This window comes from Lepisosteus oculatus, chromosome 18, assembly GCF_040954835.1.
Source record: "Lepisosteus oculatus isolate fLepOcu1 chromosome 18, fLepOcu1.hap2, whole genome shotgun sequence".
Taxonomy (NCBI): Eukaryota; Metazoa; Chordata; class Actinopteri; order Semionotiformes; family Lepisosteidae; genus Lepisosteus; species Lepisosteus oculatus.
Genome location: NC_090713.1, coordinates 7,375,918 through 7,384,777, shown reverse-complemented (window position 1 = coordinate 7,384,777; position 8,860 = coordinate 7,375,918).

The following is an 8,860-nucleotide window of genomic DNA, read 5'->3' as shown; positions in this document are numbered from 1 at the left end:
CAACTTACACTCCATGAGACACACAGACACACGTAGACAGGCAGACAGCTTGGGGTCAAAGCACAGGGTCAGCCATTTATATGGCACCCCTGGAGCAGTTGGGGTTAACCTCTGACCCTTGGGATGGCATGGTGGCTCTGTGGCTAAGAAGGAATTACCTTACCAGTCTTATGGTAATCACCTTGTGGTCCTTTATACTGTACATGTTCCTAAACTAAAGAGTTCCAATTAACACAGCCCATTTCAGTTCAGTGGTAACTCATTCCTCCTTCAGAGCCAGAGCCAGGCCACACTGATGCAGATTAAAAACACTCTGACAGGTGTACATGTAATATTGTGCAAAACACACATACCATGAACAAATACCCATAACAGATGCATATATAATCATAAATGTCATGTGAAAGTAAGATGTGAGTGGGTTTAGGAACATGATTATATACATAATTATCTAACTGTCCAAAGATTTACTGGATCAACTCCAGTGACCAGCTCACTGTCAATTCTCAGTATCCCCTCTAGATGTCACTATGGAATATATAAATAGAATAAACAGGTCACACATCAACTGAGCACTCATTCACCTCATTATACAGTACTAATGTTCAATTAATAAAGTGTCTGTTTTTAAAATTACACCAATAGCCAGTCTTCCTACTTTTGACAGGCAGGTGAATTCCCTTTTGATATAAAAACAGTTAAAACAAAAGCCATACTCCTTACTGGAGTCCCACAGCAACTACATTTTAAGCAATTTTTTTTTATCTAATGAGAAATGAAGCAGGACTAGTTACAAACTTCAGAACATCCAAACAATAACAGCTGTTTAAATATAACTGACTTCTTTACTCTGTCTCTGTTTCCACTGGTCCTTTTCCTAAAGAGGCACTCCTGCTCTCGTCTACCTGCTTGAATTATCAACTAGTGATCTCCCTTTTTAGGTGAGTTTGAATTTTTATGCCTCAGATTTAAGAGGATCCTTATTCTTGGGGACATTAGTATACATATTGACTCCAGGTCTTCCAGTTTGGCAAAGGATTTTCTAGCTCTATTGAGATGCTTTGATTTAACCCACTTTGTTCTCAGCCCGAAACATAACAAAGGACACACCCTAGATTTCATCATTGCAATTGGCTCTTCAGTTTCTCACTTAACTTCCCTTGAACTAGACCTCTCTGACCACTTTGCTATTCTTTTCAATCTAAAATTTCCTGTTTCTAACACTTCCCTCACATGCTCTGTAAATTTCCACAACTGGCGATCAGTTGATCAACCTAGGTTCACAAATTCTGTTCTGTCCTCCTTATCTTGTTTCTCTTCCTCTGTCCCTCTAAAAGACAAAATAAATTTGCTTAATAGAGCTCTTTTATCTACACTCAACACCTTTGCTCCTCTAAAAACTCAAACCATCTCTTTTTCTCACTCTGCCCCCTGGTACACCGACCATCTGCAATCAATGAAGTCAGTCTCCCTGAAACTTGAGCATAGGTGGTGTCTTTTTGGCCTAAACATACATTATTATTCTTGGAAAGATTACTTGTCTGAAAATAAGGATACAATAGAGACTGCTAGATCCATCTATTTCTCTCACATCATTGAAAATAACCATAACAACCCCAGACACCTTTTCTCCACCATCAACAGACTGCTTAAGCCTAACTGCCCCACCACATCACCTGCCTCATCGCTACTTTGCAACACATTCTTAGATTTCTTTAGCTCCAAGATCGACAATTTCCGGCATCACATTCTCACCAGAGCGCATGTCACTTCCACACCTCCTCCCTGCTTGCCCAACTTTATTGGTTCCCTTCTCTCTTCTTGACTCTGCATCCATCAGAAAACTAGCTTCACGTACTATATGAAATCCACCACCTGTATATTAGATCCAATCCCCACCACTTTATTTCAGTCCTGTTTCACTTTTCTCTGCCCCATTGTCCTCAATATAATAAATGAATCCTTGAGCACTGTGTTGCACCAATGGTCCTCAAAACTGCTGCTATTACCCCTGTAGCTAAAAAGCCTAACATGGCTCTGGACAATCTAAATAATTTTCACCCCATTTCCAATTTACCCTTTCTTGCAAAAATACTAGAATGTGCTGTTACACTTTTGTTAAATAACCACCTATATGCAAATAACCTTTTCAAACCCCTACGAACTGGATTACACAGATATGTTATTTTCATTTTAGAGAAATTACCCTATCATGAAGCCAAAACAAAAGGCCAGGTGGCCTTATTTCAGTTTTTACAAATGATTTGACTAATTACACACAACAGTCTTCCTATGAACACACTCTTAATACAATGAACCAAACTGAATTGCAAAACCCAAGGCCTTAGATACAGTTGACATCATTGTTAATTACTAAATGCAAACTAGTCAGGTTCCTAAAGGACTCTGGCCCACACTTAAAACCAAACTCAAATGCTATCTGCCAGCCGTGCACAGCGTCCAGTGACACATGTGGCTCATTTCAGACCACCATGTACTCTATGTGACATAACTGCTGGGCTGAAATATTGGTCATCAAGCCAGAGGAATATAAAAGCTACTAGCTGCCAGCAGCCCTTGACATCATGGAACCAGATGTTCCATGATTTCAAGATGTTCATGGATGGGGTCATGGATTGGAGAATGAAGTCAGACTTGCTTGTGAGGTTGAGGTCAACAGCACAGATACAGTATGCCACTGTCTTAAATGAAATTAGAGCTGCAACAACTGCCTAATTATGCAGTATCAAACATAATGCCTAAATAGGCCAATAAGAGAAATGTGGATTGATTGTATTTGTATGTTTATTTTGACTTGTGTTACTATATACAAATTTCTGTCTTCAAGGAGGTTCTGTGATAGATGTGCACAAAAATGTGACTGATGTACAGTAAACTGCACTTTAGAGCAAATTATTCTGTCTGAGGAGCCAATTTAAAAGTGACCATTTTCCTTTTTTTGCTGAAGCACATTGAGAGCCCAGAAATCCTCTGCAGACTCCTCCCACATTCAGGCTGTCCCTGTGAGTGTGAAGGGATCAGAGTGGAGCAGAGTGGACCCAGTGGAACTGGTCTGTTTTACAGCTCACAGAAACGGGGCTGGTGAACTTAGAGAATGGTTGTATCGCTGCACAGCCCCGTATTGTCCAACACTTTTCTACTTACAAGAAACACATATGTTGACTCAGAGATAATAATCTTGCCAGACCTTGGCAGCATATCACTCTTATTGAGGGTTGGTTTCAAAGATACCCTCTCAACTGTAATCTTAAAGTATAATTATTGTACTGCAAGTTTTTTTTGTTATGAGCTGCAGATTCAAATGCTGGTCTTACATCAATACTTTCAGTGCATCATATACAGAAACTGATAAAACAGATTGAAACTGGTGAACATCCCAAAGTACAAAGAAGAAGTGTGAGGCAGCAAAGCATCTCAGACAGGTTCACAGGTGAGGTATCTCAATATCAGGCAGACTGGATTCTTAGGAGAGACTGTATTGATAAGATAAAACAATCTGTTGGACAGGTAGGGTGAAATGAAAGAGCAGCACTGTTCTCACACACTGAGACAAGTGTCACAGTAAGAGGAGCAGAACAGTGTTTTTTTTAAGTGAGACTCAATTCAGTGTTCAGTGCTGCCCTCTAGTGTCAGTAATAAGGCAATTACACTGAGACAAGAGTCACATCAGGAAGAAGAGCAGCAACGTTTGCCTGCTGAAACTGACTCAATTCAGTTTTCAGTGCTGCCCTCTGTTGACTAATAATACAGTAATCCCTGTGCAGCCTTTTACTAAGAACTAATAATTATACAGAACAGTATAAGTGTAAGCAATTATAATAATTATTAAAAGCTTTTAGACTACAGTATGCTGACATCAAATGATTTGAATTTGGATTTACACAGCAAAATGTAGGAAAAGTGCATTTTGATGGGAGAAGAAACAATATTTCTGTGTGCATGTGTACAGAGACAGGGTGATGCCAAACAAAAACTTTTTGAAAAAGAAAAAGAATTCCAGGACGGCACAACTCGTATTACAGCTTGCACACAGCTGGCGTTCCGTTTACTGTTTCCAGCGATAACACTTGGCATAAGTCTTACTATTGTAACGCAACGGGGGCTCAGGCGGGCACCCTTGCCGCATTAGGTCGGCCCCCCCACCGTCGGGGGCTTGAACCCGGGACTCCTGTGTCTCTCTGCAGTGACCTAGCCCTGTGAGCTAAAGAGAGATCTCTCCACAGCCTAGTAGCTGTAGTCCTGCTATCACAGGGAAGGGCGGTGACGTCACCTGCTCTGGTACGCCGGCTCTTACACAGTACCTGTCGGCCGTAAGCGTTACAATACAAAAGACAGAACACGTGTTCCTTTAGATTGTTTTTTTTTCCAAAAGGAGGAGTGTGGAAATGTTCTGCTGTTATTTAAGTCAATGCCACTTTGCACTAGACAATATTATTTCATATTGAGGCGTCCTCGCCTGGCATCAAGGATGAAGAGCGCCTGGCTGGGGTGCGTGGCGAGGGGCAGGACAAGAGTAGTAGTAGTGGTCAGGGTGGGGACTAGGACAGCCACTGGCCAGTGCCGCTGACCATTCTGAATGGGTGTACACCCTGGATAGTTTGCCGGGGTCCCTGTAAATAGTTATCCCAGTTTTGCAGCCCCTTTTATATCTGTATCCACTTACCACTCTATACCACGTACTGTACACGAAATGACCCCAGAGTGTTGTACCTCTCTTTTCTCACTTTCTCTGTTGCTGGTGCTGAGCCGGACGCATGCCCTACTAATAAAGTGCTGTGGTTTTAAAGAGCCCGACTTCCTGTCTCCATCCTCGCTGACCCCGTCTCGTTACAATATACAGTACAATGCTGTATTCAGTATTTATATAGTAGGCACCATTGTTCACAAATGAACTATTGTGTGTAAAACCAATACATGTCTCGTATATACGAGATACTTTTCTTGTATAAACGCAATGCTATCTCCTATAAATGAGATATTTCATCATAATAAGCCTCCGTACGCTTCCGTGCTCCACTGTCCGCATTTCTGTTGTATTTTACTTTGTCTTTGTGCAATCACAATATTTTCCTGCTAATTGAACAAGAAATCCAATGACACATATGACTTTTAAAGCATATCTTTATTGCTTTATCTAAGTGCAAAACTGTAAATGTGATTGTTACTATTACAAGTGCAACATTCGGGCATTTAATGTACAACTTAAATCAGAATGCAACTTCTGACAGTTTACTTAAAAAAGCAACAGTAAACTGTAAAAAGTTCAATTACAGCTGAAGGAGAAGCAGACAGAAAAATAAAGGTTTATTTATCCCAGAACTCCCTGTGGATTGTAATTTATGTGATGTGAGTCTTAGTTGTGTATAATAAGGTACTGTATATACTGCATTTAAAATGCAAGTGAACAGACTGAAGACTCTCCTTCAATTCTCCTACCATTTCCTGCCACTGCTGGTAACTCTGCTGAGTCACTTCCAGCACAAAGAATAGCAGTTGGTTACCTCAGCTTCAAAACTACATTAATCTTAATACAGGCTGGAACAGTCATACACAATCTGAAACACTGCAATTGTTTTTCAAGAATAATAGCTTTTTTCTACCCAGTGAGTGCAGTAAAATATTATCGCAACAGTACAGTACTGTACGTGTATTTAAAGCAGGTAAAATACTTGGTAGGATGTCTAAGTTATCATTTTACATTACTAATACCTCCATTTCCTGAGAAAGCAGAGATATTATAATTTCCACATTCAATTAAATAAAAAAAACTTTCTGAAAGATCACATACTGTAGGTATCCACAATATTTTGAACATTGTTCTGCTTTGTTAAGCTTTGTGTTCATCTTTCATTTTTTGCCACAGTTTATCCTAGATTAGTTCCTCTGACTTCAGCACATCTCTTTTGTTTTGCTGTGATCGGTACAGACAGATTCAACAGACAGGCTTAAAGTAATCTTTTTCATAGAGATTATTCCCAAACTACCACAAGATCCATCTGTCACAAGATACTGTACAAACATTAAGTGGTGACATTCCTTAGAGAAAGCATAAAGACAATTGGAGCATAACAAGCTGACAGGAACAAGGAAAAACATGTGGTGATATCATAAAAAAGCTGCAACTTGTATAAAATCATATACAAATATCATATACCCTAAAATCATCGTGGCTGAATTAATTTGTAGACTCCAGGGAATGTTGAAAAAGTCAAAATACATCGTTGGCTCGATTCGGCTGCAATGATTAGGGATTAGATAACATGCTTACATCTTTATAATGTGTACAAAACACCAGCAAGTAACACTTTCTCAAATCGAGGAGACAACATAAACATGGGAGGTATTTCCAAAATACAGCAGCTTCAATGTTACTGTATGTCTGGAATTCTGACATAAGTAAACTGCATCTTTCCAATAAAAAACATGTAAAAACATCATTTCTAAGTAACCTAACCCCTGGAAAGTTTTTTTTTTTGAGTTGGGTAATCACCCTGCCTCCATTCAAGAGCAATTCATCCCTCACACAGACCTCTCCAATCTTATAGTGAAAATTAAGATAGAAATGTCCAGCTCTCAGGTTATATAGCAGTATACTATCTGGTATGTACTGTATGTTTTATAAGGTTTATACTGGCATATACTAGATGTATTATAAAGTTCACACAGATGTTCACAACTGGGTGAAGTTTAGTAGGAGAAACAACACCAGATGAGTAATAAACACTGAGTAAACAGTGTTCAGTATGAATCATTTCACAAAGTACTTGATGCTGTAATATTTAAGAAAAAGGCTAGAATCCTAGATTCAGTGTGAGGACAAGCTAAAAAAGTAAAACTAATGCCTTACAAGCTGATTTTACAGGAGAACAGGCAGATTAAGTTTCTTAAACTGTTTCTTATTGCTGATGTCATCATTCATCAATGCAGTAAAAACAGGAGTTTACCAACATTCATACAGCACTCAGACTAAACCTGGGTGCAATTAAAGAGCATCAGATGTATAAATAAAATGGTCATTTTAATGCTCAAAATTACAGGTAGGATATTGTAAATTAAATTGTTAGTAAATTATTTGCTAGATATGATATATTATCTGTGTACTACAGATTAATTAATAAAATCCAGACTCTGACACCTGGATAATAGTTTAGTATAAATAAAAACATCGTAATTAAAATCAATGAAATGGGGAATCACAAAAGATCTACACAAATGTTAGAAGATGATCTCTAGAAAAAGGCCATTGCTCACACACTGTGAATTAAGATTTCTGGTGGGAATTTAGACTAATCAATCTGTATTATTCTATTAATATGTCAGATTTTAACAAATATCTTTGTGAACAACCAGGTAGAGGTTTATTCCATGCTGAAAAGGAAACAGGCACAACGTTTCAGCTGTGGATCCTTCTTCTCTCACCTGAAACATGTATTTTTTTCTTTTCCTTTAAGCCTGGAATAAACCTTTACTGTACCTGTTCCTTTGCAGCCTACACATGCTGTCGCACCTCCCTACTTGAACTTCTTTTGTAATTGACAGTTCCAGAAATCTTCAGTCTCAGAAAATTACATTTAATCTAGAAATTTGAATTCAATATCTGTGCACCGTTACAGCACCTCGCGTTTCTCCGTCTCTCATGTAGTTTAACAGCGCAGCTGAGCTCCTCCTCCTGAGCTCCTGCCTGTGGCTCAGACAGCTGGGCTCTCCGAAACCACTGCGCTGTGCGCCCGGCTGGCTCTCTGCCACGGCAGGCAAATCTCCCCGGCTGCGCTCCGCTGCCCCGCCGCCCCCGGGCTATTTCTGGCTGTGAAACTGGAAGACGGGGAAGAGAAAGCGAAACCGCCGCCGAGAGGATTTGCATATCGAGCTGCGCAGGTGCCCCAGCGTGACCGACGCGCTCCCGTAATAGACCAGCTGCAGGTGTGAGAGTCTCTCAGAGAGCAGCAGGCAGCTCCAGTCTCACAAACCATCACCCGTATCCCTTCATGATAGATGAATTGACTCTCTTTCTTTGGCACTTAGAATACTGTGCAGTTCCCTCAGAGGTTTTTAAAGACTTTAACACGATTAATATTAATATTCACACTGGCCATTCACAGTACAGCATGGTAATTAAAATAATTAAGATGAAAACCCCCCAAAAATCCCCACAAACGTTAAAGGCTGATCCCTAGGAAAAGGCCAGTGCTCACACACTGCAAATTAAGATTGATGGTAGGTACTGATGGTTTTGGAAATGACTGTTGTAGATTCAGCACAGGTAGTGTCAAAGAGACAGTAGCTGGGTCCTGGAAGGAGAGAGACAGTTTATTAGAAGACTCTGTTAAATTGTACTTATGATAATGATAGCAGGGATAGTGTGGCCTGGCAGCATTGGGGTCCTGGGTTCAATTCTGGACGTGGGGTGCTGTCTGTGTGGAGTCTGTATATTCTCTTAATGGTTTCTCTGGGTGCTCTGTTTTCCTGCCACAGTTCAAATACATACTGTCAGGTTAATTGGCTTATGGGAGATTGGCCCTGGTGTGAGTGTGTCTGTGTCTGTGTTTTGTGTGTCTGTGTTTAAGTTATGGTAGTGAGTAAATGATATCATAGATTCAGTCCAGCTCTTTAGAGCCCAGCCTGAACTCCAAAAGGTGCCTTCACCGGTTGAGCCCTTTCTGTCGGACTGTCTGTAAGAGAAAGCTACAAGTACAAGTTAGAGGATGATCGTCTGCCCATTCTTACCACTTACATTTGCAAGTAGCTCCTTTAGATCTGCAGATTTTTTTTAAATCTAATCACTAATCATTGAATTAATTAGGAACACCTTTTATTTGGTTTGTTGTTTATGTGCTTTGAA